Source organism: Dipodomys ordii, unplaced genomic scaffold, assembly GCF_000151885.1.
Source record: "Dipodomys ordii isolate 6190 unplaced genomic scaffold, Dord_2.0 Scaffold10, whole genome shotgun sequence".
Classification (NCBI taxonomy): Eukaryota; Metazoa; Chordata; class Mammalia; order Rodentia; family Heteromyidae; genus Dipodomys; species Dipodomys ordii.
In genome coordinates, this window is record NW_012267226.1 from 17,193,238 (window position 1) to 17,206,963 (window position 13,726).

Here is a 13,726-nt window from a genome sequence, read left to right on the forward strand (position 1 = left end):
CCTTCCTTCCTTCCTTCCTTCCTTCCTTCCTTCCTTCCTTCTTCTTTCCTTCCTTCCTCCTCTTCCTCTTCCTCCCGTTCCTCCTCCTCCTCCTCCTGATCCTGCTCCTGCTCCTCCTCCTGTTCCTCCTGCTCCTGCTCCTGCTCCTCCTCCTCCTCCTCCCCCTCCTCCTTCTTCTCCTCCCCCCTCCCCTCTCTCTTTCTTTCTTCCTCCCAAGGCTGGCTTTCTATTACCTGAATCACTGTTCCATTTCGGGCTTTTTGTTGGTTCATTGGCGCTGAGTCTCACAGATCTGTCTGCTCCAGCTGGCTTTGAACTGTGATCCTCAGATCTTAGCCTCCTATGTCGCTAAGGTTGCAGGCGTGTTCTACCAGCCCCCGTGCACGGTGTCCCCGCTTTGATAATGGTGCTATGATCGTGTGAGATGTGAACCTCAGGGAAAGTTTGGGGAGCCATATGTGGAAATTCTCTGTATTGTTTTGTCAATATTTCTGTAAGCTGGAGGGAGAGGCATGGCTCAAATGGTAGAGCACCAGCCTCAAGCGAGAAAGCCAAACAAGAATGGGAGAACCTATGTTCAAGTCTCAGTACTGGAGAAAAAAAAAGCTGGAAGTCTAAAATTAGTTCCAACCCAGAATCCCTCCCCACCACACAGAAAGGAATTCTTTTTTTTTTTTTTTATTGTGAAAATACTGTACAGAGGGGTTACAATTACTTGGGCAAGATAATGAGTACATTTCTTATCAAGCATTGCAGCCTCCTCCTTTGTTTCCCCTTCCCATCCCTTCCCATCCTCCCCCCCCACCGCCCCAAAAGGAATTCTTTCTGGCAGTTTCATTGACTCTGATGCTTCTCCATCTCTCTCCCCGCCGGTCCTTCTGTATGTCTTGCTGCCATCTTTCCTTCCTGCCCTCTCTGCACCTTTCCCTTCTTTACATTCGGTGGTCGTTTTTGTGGGGTTGAATCCAGGGCCTGTGCATGCCAGGAAAGCCCTCTAGCACTGGAGTTACATCTTCAACCCGCCTTTCCCTTTCTCAATCTGCCTCTCCCTCTCATTTCTTCTCTACACACACACACACATACACAATCGCTTTCTTCTCAGATTTAACCTTCCCACAGTAAACATTTACACCCATCACCACGTTTTGCTCCTTCAGCTTCCTGTATAGCCCCCAGCTCTTCAGCGCCTCCTCCCCAGGGCCTCCTCTCCAACACCTGGGGCACATCATCATTGGCCACACCCCCATTCCCCATCATCCACATGATTCTACAAGCCCTTTGTTGGGCTTCCCACCTTGGCAGGGCCACAGTGAGCTCATTCTTACCCTCCAGCAGCTCCAGCTACCTCTATCCCTCTCTATACTGTCTGGGTTCCAAAGGAAGAGATAGGTATTCCAGCCCCCAGTGTTGGGTGCAAAGCTCATTTCCTTCCTGTGCCACAGTAATTATCTTCCCCCTCACCTCCTGGACTATAATCCTGAAGGGACCAGAGATCCTAGCCGCCATGATTTCTTGTGATAAACCCCATGGAGACTCTTGCCATCTACTGGGGGAAAAAGCAGTGGGGGTGAGGGGGGTGGGGGGGTGGAATCTAACTTCCTTGTATGTTGGTTTCTATCTGCCAACTAATGACCTCAGTGGTTCAAGTACATCCCAGAGCAAAGTCTTCATAGTGGCTTCTGCATCTACTGGACAGAACATGGCTTCTTTCTCTTCTATGAACATATTGATGAAAGTATGGTCTGTGCAAGAGAGGATTACAATGGTGTAAACTCCTTTGAACAAGGAACTTACAGCTTAATGCTAGGAAGCAGGAATATATATTGTGTAGGGATAGGAGGAGGCCAGGGGGCGAGAAGGTAGACAAACGGAGAAAGGAAGGGTGGGTACATGCAGTCATATTATTCTGTGTGTGTGTGTGTGTGTGTGTGTGTGTGTGTGTGTGTGAAACAGAACTAGGGAAATCGTGGGCAAAGGTGGAACTGAGGGATATGGGAGAGATAAAGAGTTTTTAAAAGGTAATGAGTTAGATTGAAGCTCTTGGAGTGGCTGGGTGTGGAGGAGAGGGGAGGGAAGGGTAAACGGAATGGGAACACGTTTCTATTTTAATATCTGCAAGGAGCACCTTTTGAAGAAGAGCAAGGATGGATATCAAGCCACCTGTGTCTCAGCCTTCTTGGCTCTGTAGGATATGTTAATGCACTCTATGTCTTCCAGTGGACTAGAAAATAGACTGAGGTCAGAACAGGGACTATAGTCTCCCTCTGCCATACTGATAACTCATGCATAATGCCAGCTCCCGCCTTCTAATTGGAATGAAGTCAATGCACACACTTTAAGAGCTCACAGGCCCTGTGCAATAGAGCAGTTGTGCAATTCTACCCCTCCTCCTCAATATTTGATTGTTTGTGCCCAGTGGGACAAGGGAACTGGAATGTTGGTAAGTTTACAAGCATCAATTATTGGTTAGCGGCATGCCCAGCAGGGGGTGGGAGTTGAGTTATGCAGCACAGGTACTTCCTGCAGTAGGTTCCTGCAGCTCCAAGGCCTCTACAAAGACACTGATCTGACTGGCCATTGAACATGAACACAGCTGGGAATCTGCGTATACAAAAATAACAATAGCTGCCAGGTGCTGATGGCCCACACCTGTGATTCTAGCTACTCAGGTGGCTGAGATCTGAGGACTATGGTTTGAAGGCCAGGCTGGGCAGGAAAGGCCAGGAGATTCTTATCTCTAGTTAATCACCAAATGTCAGAAGTGGAGCTATGGCTCAAGTGGTAGAGCACCAGCCTTGAGTATAAAAAGCTAAGGGACAGCAAGCACCCAGGCCCTGAGTTCAAACCTCCAAGCCCCAGTACTGGTGCACACACACGTACACACGCACGTGCGCATGCACACACGCACACATACACACACAATGCATACACACCACCACCACCACAAAGGCAAAAAGACACAGAGAATAGCGGCAAATCTAGGGAGAACATACCATGAGAAAGCAGTTGTAGTGGTTTTAGATTAGGGGGCCCAGGGAAGGTCTCTTTGAGAAGGTATTTGACTAAATACCCACAGGAAGTACAGGAGGCGTGATCAGTCTCCACGTCTGGTACTTCGTAAAATACTCCCTATTTGTTGCCCAATAGAAGAATGCATGGATGGACAGCGCTGGTGCTTCTGGATCCCTTTTACCTGCACAGGAAAGAACAGAGATTCTTGGGCCCCATTCTGAGACCCAGTTCCCAGGGAGGAGGAGGCTATGCTTGGTCTACCAGGAGGCCATCCAGTCTTAGGTTTGCTCCAGAGTCGCCACAGGGAGTCCAAAGAGAAATGAGCATCTCAAGTCCTACAGCATCCATCTGAAGAAAACGGCGCTGAGTGCTAGAGACTTGCAAACTTGCTGGGTACGTGGTGGGCTGCCTTGGGAGCAACAAATGAGCCTGTGCAGATGGTGAAGAGATAAACGACGCCATCTTTTTACTGTAGCAGTACAGTCGTAATTTTCCCAAGACATTTATTAGGTGGCGTCTCCCTTCTGCGGGACTGTGTTGTGGCTGGCGCATAGAGCGGCTGCTGGCCAGGTGGAGGAACAAACCCGGGTGCTAATGGCCATAGTGGACACCCCGATCTCTTTTCTTTCCTTCTGCAGTCGCTCTTGATAATTTATAGTCCGGTTTGATGTGTGAATGGCCGTGTCTCTCTAGTCATGGGTATTCTCTGTAAGTATTCCCTGCTATGGCAGAGCCAAAGAGAACTCCATCAAATAATTATCTCCCCTTTTTTATTTATTCTCCTTTTTTTTCTCTCCTGATCTGCATCACTATAAAATATTCCCATGGCCTCTTCTGGGTAGAAAGCCTCGTTCGTGATTGTAAAGTGTATTTATATACAGTATTATATCCTCAATGGTGACTGTTTATTCCAGCACTTGTCTGATTTGAAAGGACTCTGGGCCAGTGATGGATTCCTACCACTTCTCATTGGGAGAGGAAGAGCTGGGGCGGGGGAGGAGGGGGAGAGAGGGGGAAGGAGTTGCAGGTCGTTGGCTTAACTCCAGTGGGCTAGCCAAGCTAGGTGTGATGCTTCAGGTCCAGCTACACCTCAAAATACCCTGACCTCCAAGAAAGCAGCCTACCTTCCAGAGCCTCTGGGTTCTCTCCCTAGCTTTTGCTACAAGAAATCTTGATTCAACTTGAGTCAGCTTTGCAGAATGCAGAGCACATGAAAGCCCATTAGGAAACCAAAGGACCTATCCCCATGGTTCTCAGGCTCAGTGACATGCTTGATCTAGTACTATCTATCTATCTATCTATCTATCTATCTATTGTCAGGACAAGGGCACTATCCCTAAGCTTTTTTGCTCAAGGCTAACACTCTATTACTTTTGGTTTTCTGGTGGTTAATTGGAGATAAGAATCTCACAGTTAGCCAGGCACTGGTGGCTCTCACCCATAATCCTAGCTACTCAGGAGGCTGAGATCTGAGGAATGAGGTTCAAAGCCAGCCCGGGCAGGAAAGTCTGTGAGACTCTTATCTCCAATAAACCACTAGAAAACTGGAAGTGGCACTATGGTTCAAGTGGTAGAGCACTTGCCTTGAGCTGAAGAGCGCAGGGATAGCCCCCAAGCCCAAAGTTCACACCCCACGACCCCCCCCAAAAAAAGAATCTCTCAGCTTCCTGCCTGGGCTGGCCTTGAGCCCCAATCCTCAGATCTCAGCCTCAGGAGTAGCTAGGATTACAGGTATGAACCACCAGTGCCTGCCCCTTCCAGCTGTTTTATATGACACTGCCTCTCTAACTAGACTGACAGCTTCTGGTGGGCAGACTCTTGACCTTCTACCTTTCTTGATTTTCCCAAAGCCTTTAGCACAAAGTTGACTGACCACAGTAAATAAACAATGTCCTGCCAGGTGTCAGTGGCTCATTCTTAAAATCCTAGCTATGCAGGAGGCTGAGATCTGAGGATGATGATTCAAAACCAGCCAGGCAGGAAAGTCTGTAAGACTCTTATCTCCAATAAACCACCAGAACACTGGAGGTGTCACTGTGGCTCAAATGGTAGAACACTCACCTTGAACTGAAGAGCTGAGGGACAGCGCCCAGGCCCAGACTTCAGGACTCATGACTAACCAAAAAATAAAGTAATTAATTAATAAAATGAATAGAGAAACAATGTCTTGAGTACCTGTTCAAGAAGTACATACTGTCTGTTTGGGCCTTTCTTTCAATCCTGGTCCTCTCTGTTTGTTGGTATTGTGTTTTTAGCCTCTGGCTCTACCATTTTTGTAAGTCTCTCTGACATGTCCCCTCGAGTGCCTTGCAATCTGTGATCAGGAAGCCTCTTTGGGGGTGTGTGTGTGTGGTCTTCTGTATTCAATATGTCCTGGATGCTTTGAATATGGATCTTGGAATCTTTCTTGTCCCTGCTTTGTTCTTTAAAAATCCAAATCATGCTACTTGAAGAACCTACAAAATGTGCCAGAAAAACAAGATGGTAGTCAGTTTTTTTTCTTTTTTTCTTGCCAGTCCTGGGGCTTGAACTCAGGGCCTGGACACTGTCCAGGATACCTGAGCTTCATTTGCTCAAGGCTAGCACTTCTACCACTTGAGCCACAGCGCTATTTCTGGCTTTTTTCTGTTTATGTGGAAGTGAGGAATGGAACCCAGGGCTTCATGTATGCTAGGCAAACACTCTACCACTAGGCCACATTCCCAGCCCCAGTAGTCAGGTCTGACACTGCCTTTCTGAGACTGGGAGGGTTCTCATCTATAAACTACAGAAAGATGAAGTTGCAGAAGCCAAAGGCCCGAAGGCACAGATTCACTAACTGTGTTTCTGACTGGCTCAGAAAGGCCACCAGAGATGGAAATTCAGTGCCTTATACTTATGTGCTTGATGTAGAAGGTTTAACCACCCTGGAGCTAACCATGCCTTCCTTTTGCCAGGCACCAGTGGCTGGCAGATTCCCTGCCACAAAGGAGCAACAATACCTCCTCTTCCGCCCACTCAAAGCCCCAGATTGCTGCATGTACCGAGCTTCTCAATGTCTAAGCAGAGATCTCGCTCCCCAAACCCCACTGCCCAGGCCACTCAATATTTCTCCATCCCTTTCTCCAGGCTGTCCACAGCAGGAGACGGGCTTTTCATAACCATACGACCACACAGGGTCACTCCTTTTAGGGTCTCCTGTCTTAGATCAGACCTCTCTGCCTTGCTTCCAGGTCTCAGTGACCTTCCTCATTTCCCTTCTGTACATTACTGGCATCTCCAGATTCAGCTTCTTTCCTCATCTTCTTGACTCTTTAGATTCCTATTTCTAACGCCCACTCTTACCTCCCAACCTAACCCCGCCCCTCCCCCATCCCTCTCTGAATAAGGCTTCCCTCTTCTTCTGGAAAGGCCCTTTCTGAGTGGTCCTTGATGTGGGACAGGACAGAGCCTAGCAGATGGAATTGTCCTGGGCTCAGTGATCCTCAGAGGCATGCTCTCCATTTGCAACAGGTGCTTAAGTGTTGCTTCTGCCAAGAGGCACTGACCCCTCCTTGGGCCCATAAATTACCTAAAAGTAGGAGAAAAATCTAGGCATCCTATCGTCCTCTTTGTGTCTATGTCCTTTGCCAGGAGCCAGTCTCTTCTGTAGCCACATTGCTGCCATCTTGGAATCCAAACAGAAAGGACCAGGTGGACTGTCAGGCATCAGTGACTGATGGCAACGAGATCTCCTCTGGCCAATCCTGAGAGAGCTATGAGAGTATGTGTGACTGTAGCTTGCTCCCTGTGACCACTGGAGCAAACTGTGTATGCCTCTCATCCTCCCGGCCCCTCATTCTTCCCATTATTCAAACCTAAGACAACTGGTGGCTCATGTATGTCATTCTAGCTACTCAGGAAGGCTGAGATCTGAGGATCTCAGTTCAAAGTCAGTCCAAGCAGAACAGCCCATGAAATTCTTGCCTCCACGTAACCAGAAAAACAGAAGTAGAGGTGTGAATCAAGTGGTAGAGCACCAGCTTTAAGTAAAAAAAGCCATGCAAGAGTGCAAAACCCTGAGTTCAAGCCCTAGTACACACACACACACACACACACACACACACTAAGACAAATGTCTATGGGGTGGGGGGAATGAACTGAAATGCTCTCTTTCTACAGCTGGCTGGCTGTGTCTGCGTCTTGTAATGAACTTTCTTTCCCTGCCTTTCACTGTAACTCATCTTTCTCTGGCGTGCTGGGGCAAGTGGCCAGACCTAATCTATGGAACCCAGGAATTAGACTTGAGGCCTAAAATCTCCTGTGACACCCTCACACCTGACATAACCTGCTCCTGGGACAACGCCTTTTCTAGAGCTGACCATTTCCTTTCCTTTTGGCCAGAGCTGGAGGCTGAGCAGGGCACATTGAGAGCTCCAAATCTCCATCCCCCCAGCCCTTCCTCCTCCTTGCTGCGGTGAGCAGCCCTCTCCCAGGGACTGCTCCAGACACTACCGAAAGTTCAGCGGCAGCTGTGTGGCATTTACGTTTCACACAGTGCAAGGTTATTTGGCTGCCACGATGTGATCTTCTCTAGTTAATAACCTTGACTTATGGAATAATAGCAACAACAGCTCTGTCTCCGCTCTTTTTTTCATATCAGGAATTCCTGCTGCTTGGGAGTGGTGGGTAGGCGCAGACCCTCTCTCTAAGACTCTCTCTGTCTTCTTATCCCCTTGTAGGAAGGAGAACCTACAGGATAGAGATCTGGAAGGTAATGAAATGATCCAGTCTTCCATCTTGCATCTCCCCATCTTTCTCTTGGCATAGCAAGACTCCCTGGTTCTAGCCTCTTTCTGTGTGCCATGCCTTTCCTGACTCTCCTGTTCCTTCTGGGTTCAGAGCCACAAGTAGACTGGGCTCATCTGCAAGAGCACTTCCCAGCAAGGGTTAACTGTGTGTATAAAATTGATTGCGATTTTTAGTAATTCGGTATAATCACAGTATACCAGCAGGTTGCTTTTCCAGCAGGAGGGTTTGGAATTATTTTCTGGAGTTTGCAATATAGAACTTAAATTAAGCCTGAGAAGTCAGGGGAGCTCTGCAGCATCCCTAATGCGGTGCTAAATTCTCAGCAGCACAGTCTCTGTATTAAAGCCTTTGCTGGCAATTAGGTTCATTAACTATCACAATACCTTATTTATTACTCGTCCTGCCATATGGTTTCCCAGCTAAAGAATGGCGCCCATTCTCCTACAGACCATTTGGTATCATAAAAATGTTAACAAATAATATTACGGCTCTCGGGGGCACAAGACCTTGCTGGGTTCCGGGTCTGAGCAGCGGGAGAGAATATGAAAACATTTTTCTTCAATGGTGAAATAAAAAACTTCCTCAAGACAGAAGTATTCGGAGAACACCGCACTTGCATACCATAAATGGGAGTTTTATTTACCCTCCTAATGGTTCTGTCAATATTTGCATCAGTTGGGACTTTGACTCATCTTCCTCCCCCTCTGTCTTTTGGGGTTGTTTGCACTGCCATCTTTTCTGCCTTCTCATCTTCTGGTGTATAAGGCCAGCTCTGGGTAGTACTAACCCAGGGCCTGCAGATGGGTTTCTGATGGGCTAAGAGCTGCCCTTGAGTTTCTTCCAGCTTAGCTACTGTGTTAATCAGCTTTCCGACACAGCAACAGAATGCCTGAGGTGACCAACTTATAAGAAGGAAAGGGTTGCGTTTTGGAGATTTCAGTTCAAGAGTGATTGGTTCTGCTGAGCACCAATGGCTTACTCCTTTAATCTTAGCTACTCAAGAGGCTGAGGTCTGAGGATCACAGTTTGAAGACAGAAGGGGCAGAAAAGTCTGTGAGACTCTTATATCTAGTTAACCAGCAAAGGGCCAGAAGTAGAGCTCTGGTTCAAGTGATAAAGCACCACCTTGAGCAAAAAAGAAAGCCAAGTAAGAGCATAAGACCCTGAGTTCAAGCCCTAGTACCACCACGTGTACACACACACACACACACACACACACACACACACACACACACACGTAATTAGCTTTCACTGGTTTGAGGGCCAGTGGCTCAACATAGTGGAAGAATGTGGCCAAACCAAATGGCTCACCTCATAGTCAATTATCAAAAAAGAGGGAGAGCAGGGCTGGGGTCTTATAATCCCTTTGAGGATATTCTTCCCATGACCTAAAGACCTACCTAGAGGCCATAACCATCCTGGTGGTGATTTTCCTTACCTCAGGCCAAGAAGTAACACATCAATTGGCCATGGATGAAACCAACAAAACTGTGAGTCAAATAAAGTTTCCATCTTACTTTTTGGAGGGGGTAGGCCTTGAATTCAGGGCTTGAACTTGGGCCCTGGGCACTGTCCTCAAGCTCTTTCTACTCAAGGTTAGCCCTCTACCACTTTGAGCCACAGAACCACTTCCAGTTTTTCTGGTATTTAATGGGAGATAAGAGTCTCAAGGACTTTCCTGCCTGGGCTTGTTTTGAGCCATGATCATCGGATCTCAGTCTCCAGAGTAGCTAGGATGACAGGCGTGAGCCACCAGCACCCAGCTACACCTTTCATTTTTTTAAAAAGTCTATTACTTGAAGTATTTGTTAAAGGAAAGCTGAGAAGCACAGTCCCTCAGAAGCATTTAGGAACAGCCTGCTCCCAGCTCCCATTCACCCTGCACATTCTAAAACCTGGTTCTGACCATGAGGTCGAGCCATGTAGGCTGGGGTACGCCAGGGTGACATTCACTCCCATCCTCACACTGTTTCTTCCATGTGCCAATGTCCTTCCTGGGTCCCTCAATTTCAATAACCTCCCCCATACACACATTATCCCATCCCCCCAAATGAGGGTGGCCTAGGCCGACGGAGACATGCTTGGAATCAAAGACTTAGAATGACAGACTGAAATGTGATGGCAGAGAAGGAGGTGATACAGTCATACTCACATAGCCAGGAAAGAGAAGAAGGAAGTCCCTACCCAAGTCTGCCTATCTGCTCAGCCGACTGGTGGGGAAGGAAGAAGAGAGAAGCAGAGAACAAGGACACTGAAGGAAATCTGTGAAGTGTGGACTCCGTACAGAGTGCAGAAGAGCTCGGGGAGATGAGCCTTTGCTGTGAGCCTGTTGTGGTACAGGGTCGCTGCAGTAGGGGCAGTTGCCCACAAGCCCTTGGCTGGACCCAGAGTCCCTATGAAGACAGACAAATCCCAGCCCATTCCCTTTCCAGGAACCTGCTTTCCAGGCATGGCCTGGGCTGCTAAGGCCAGTTTGCCTCGCCAGCTCCTCTGTACTCTTTCCCTCTGTCCAGAGGCAATGCCTGCCTTTCCAGCTCGCTTTCTTCCACCATTGTGGCTGACTCATCTGTTTCTCCTTGTTTCTTCCAAGAAGAGGCTCCATGAGGAAAAAAAGAATTCCAGAAAGAAGGATGTGGGGCCTGGGATTGTGCAGTGATTGTGTTCAGGGGTGCATATGTGGCTCGGGCTCAGCCAGCCATCTTGTCTCTATTCTTTCAAGACACGTGATCAGATTCCTGGTCTACCACCAAAGCTCTGCGTACTTTTGCACATACTTTCCAATACCATGCTGCCTCCATTTCCCTGCTTGTAAATGGGGGATAAAAAAGACCCTCCTTGGGTCCTTAAAAAAATCTTGCTGCGTGCACTAAACAAACTCTAAGTCCTATTGTTATCATTAATATTATATCTGATCATTAACCATGGGTCAGCTTCTTTTATCTATTTTGTCTGTTTTCTTTTGGGCAGTACTGGGATTGGAACTTGTGCTTGTATTTGCTAGGCAGATGCTCTACCACGTGACCCCATGTCTCCAGGCTTTTATGTCCTAGTTATTTTTCAAATAGGGACCTTAATCTTCCTATTGATACCATCTCTGTATAACAGATCCAAGCCACCCTACCTGGATTATTAACATGCCGTCTCAGTTTTTGCCTCAGTTGGCCTTGAACCTGGATCTTCCAAACCTCCACCTCCCAAGTGGTTGGGATGACAGGCATGAGCCACACACCCAGTCTTACATGTGCTTCCTACATATCCTATCATGTAGTGTGTGGTTGACACACTCTCCTCTGTTTCTTTTTTTTTCTCCTCTGTTTCATAGAAGGCAAGACTGAATCTCAGAGAGGAGATGAGTTCATTAATGGCATTACAGGCACTTGATTCCATGTCTTCGGACTTGGAGATCATCCCAACATTTGGTTTCTCAAAGGATGAGCATGGGGAAGCTAAGGCCCCATGTCCTCTGGGACCATGACAGACAGCCCCATCCTGAGGATCCATTGCCCTCAATGTCGTCTGGGGCCCTGCCTCCTCAGTAAGTCTGAGAAAGGATACACCAGGCCAGTGAGTCTTGGGAACAGGGTCTCACCAGGACTTTGCCCTTCCAGCCAAGCCTAGCAGAGGGAAGGGCATTTGGGACAGGCAAAGCCATCAGGACCAAACTCACTGAAAGCTTCAACCCTGAGGGCAAGAGACGCTGATGATGAGGAGATCATTTTCAGAACATTAAACAGAGACCAGAGAGGAGAAGTGGGTGATTTTTTAACCCCATGCAGCTGTTGGAAATGGATTTAATTGTGCTGGCACTGGCTCATCTCGTGCTAAGACCCCAGAAGACAGCCTAGCCATGCCAGGCAGCCTTGGGTCAGATTTCCTATCTCCAGGGCTGCAATTAAGAGTTTACAGTGCAAACTGGCATTGTTTTCTTTAATTTTCCCAATCTAGCTGTCATCTCTTGAGCCAGGACTGAGGTGAGAGAACAGGAAGGACTTCCTGGCCCACTTCCTGACCTCTCAAGGTGAGAAGAGATAAGGATGGGACCCTTTGCATCCATTGACATGGCCTACTTACTCTCACCCCTATTAGAAGCAAGCAAATAAATGCCCATTCCAACCAATGGCTCCCCATCTCAGGGAGCACATTAGCATTCCCGGGGGCATTGAAGGAAGATACCAATGTCAAGTTGCCCTCCCTCTGTGAGGGTTCTGACGTAATTCAGGATAAATACCTGGCTGGGGTGGTGTGCAAAACTCCTAAGTGATCCTGACATGGAAACAGGCCTGAGAATCAAGGGATTATGGGGAACTCCCTCTGGCCTGTGTCATGTTCAGTTGCACCAAGTGACCACTAGAGGTCAGCAGGGCCTGCCAGAAGGGGTTGCAGGTGAGTGGCCCCATCTCTGGCCTCAGAGAGCAGAGCTATCCAGTGCTGACCAGCCTGACCAGCCAGCCTTCTCCCTGTCTAGCCTTCATCAGATTCAGGTCAGGGGCGGAGGGGACACCGCAAGGGGGCGAAGGCGGCCTGCTGGCAGGATCAAGGCCTCTGAACCACAGCAAGTCAATCTCACTTAAAAGATTGGGTTTTTTTTTTTTTTGGAAGCATCCCTGATTAGAAACCCCACAGTTCCAGCCTCCCGCAGAAAGTGTCTCTGTGCTCCAGGGTCTGTGACCCATTTGCTGCCCGGTTCTATGCACAGGTGGGCATGAGTTTCTTGTGCATGTACAGTCTGCACCCCGGGGAACCCCATGAATATAGAAGAGGGATGGTCTGCTATTTCCATAGGAAGAGCTGCCATTTGGATTCCAAGAGCTATTTAGACTTGCCGCTGTTTCTGCTGGAGAAGAAATTCCTTTACTTTGGCTCAGACATTAGCACCCATAACCCGAGCCCAGATTCCATATGAGCCAGTGGAAAGGGACCAGTCATCCAGCCTTCTTCTATTGTTTTCAGTTTGCCTCGCTGCAGAAAGTAAGGAAGGCCTGAAGCTCAAGTAGAACCTTTATGAATGTATGTGTGTGTGTGTGCATGTGCGTGTGCACACACCAGTGCTTGAATTCAGTGTCTTGCTTGGTTTGTTTGTTTATGGCTGGTGTCCTACCACTTGAGTCAAACTTTCAATCCAGCATTTTTTAAATTAGAGATGGGAGTCTTGCAGATATTTCTGTTTGGGCTGGCTTCGAACTGTGATCCCTTGGATCTGAATGTCCTGGGTAGTTAGGATGACAGTGTGAGTCACTGGTGCCTAGCTTTCAGATTTCCCATCTCCCATGGATCACTACTAACACAGTGGAGCAGCCGGTGCAGCCATTTTATTTGATAAAGTAGGACTCTTGTTCCTTTCAACAGACACAAACTAATCCAGGCTAAGAGACTTGCTCAGAGTCCCCAACTAGTAAGAGCTAAAGCCTTTCACTGAGGTCTGGCTATGGAGCTTATCTTCCAGCAACGTGAACTTGAGCTGTGACTGTCGCATTTTCTCATTTGTAATTACTGCTGGGTTAATATAACACAATGCCACCAACTGGGCATCTTTATGTCTTTCTCCCTAGTTCTGGAAGCTGGCAGTCCTAGGTGGAGGTACTGGCAGGTTTGGAGAGTGGCGACGGAACTGTGGTGGTTTGGATCTTAAGTGTCTCCCAGAAGCTCCTGTGTTAAAGGCTAGGTCCCCAGCTGATGGTGCCACTGGGAGCTAGTGGAGCCGTTAAGAGGGGAGCCTAGTGGAAGAAAGTACCAGCGTGGAAAGGGATATTGGGATTCTGACGCTCCCTCTCTTTCGTTTCCGGGTCACCCTGAGGTGAGTGGCTTGGCTCCTCAATGTGCTTCTGTTCATTTGTGCCCAAAGCAACTGGACCACACGACCTTAGACTGAAACCTCTGACACCGTGAGCTAAAATCTAAGTCTCAGGTAGTTTGTGTTGGCAGCAGGAAGCTAACAGGCCCATTT